Genomic DNA, 1,010 nt, shown 5'->3' on the forward strand with positions numbered 1-1,010 from the left:
TTTCCTTTAGGAGCCATGATCTTAGTGATCACGGATAAGCACACCAAACTTAGAGCTTTGCTTGTCCTCAAGCAAAAGAAAAAGAAGGAGATGGGTAGAAGGAGAGCTCCTCCCCACCATCTTGGCGTTTGAACGCCCAAACACTGCTCTCCTGGGCGTTCAACGCCCAGTTGTTGCCCTTTTTTGGCGTTGAACGCCAGATAGCTATCCTTACTGGCGTTCAGCGCCCACTGGATGCCCATTTTGGGCGCTGAACGCCCAAAATGGCCTTCACTGGCGTTTTTTTGCCAGTAAGCTCCCTATCTCTGTTTTGTGTGTGGATTCCTTTTGTAACCCTGTAAACTTATGCAAATGATTCTTTACCTTAGTGTCAGTGATCTTTATATAAACAAATAGGGCAAAATGCTTAGAGGATTGTTCCCCCATGGCTGGGTTGCCTCCCAGCAAGCGCTTCTTTATTGTCTTTAGCTGGACCTTGCTGAGCTTTTAATCTAGCTGCAGCCTTGAGCATTCCTGCTCAGTGTTGCCTTCAAGATAATGCTTGATTCTCTGTCCATTGACAATGAACTTCTTATCAGAATCAATATCTTGAAGCTCCACATAACCATATGATGACACACTTGTAATCACGTATGGTCCCCTCCACCGGGATTTCAGTTTCCCGAGGAATAGCCTGAGTCTAGAGTTAAACAACAGGACCTTCTGTCCTGGTTCAAAGATTCTAGATGATAGCTTTCTGTCATGCCATTTTTTTTATTTTTCTTTATAAAGTTTGGCATTTTCGAAAGCTGTGAATCTGAATTTCTCTAGCTCATTTAGCTGGAGCAATCATTTTTCTCCTGCTAATTTGGCATCTAAATTTAGGAATCTGGTTGCCCAATAAGCTTTATGTTCCAGTTCCACGGGCAGGTGACATGCCTTACCATACACAAGTTGGTATGGAGAGGTCCCTATAGGGGTCTTGAATGCTGTTCTGTAAGCCCACAGAGCATCATCCAAGCTCCTTGCCC

This window comes from Arachis ipaensis, chromosome B9, assembly GCF_059453495.1.
Source record: "Arachis ipaensis isolate K30076 ecotype BB chromosome B9, ASM5945349v1, whole genome shotgun sequence".
Lineage (NCBI taxonomy): Eukaryota > Viridiplantae > Streptophyta > Magnoliopsida > Fabales > Fabaceae > Arachis > Arachis ipaensis.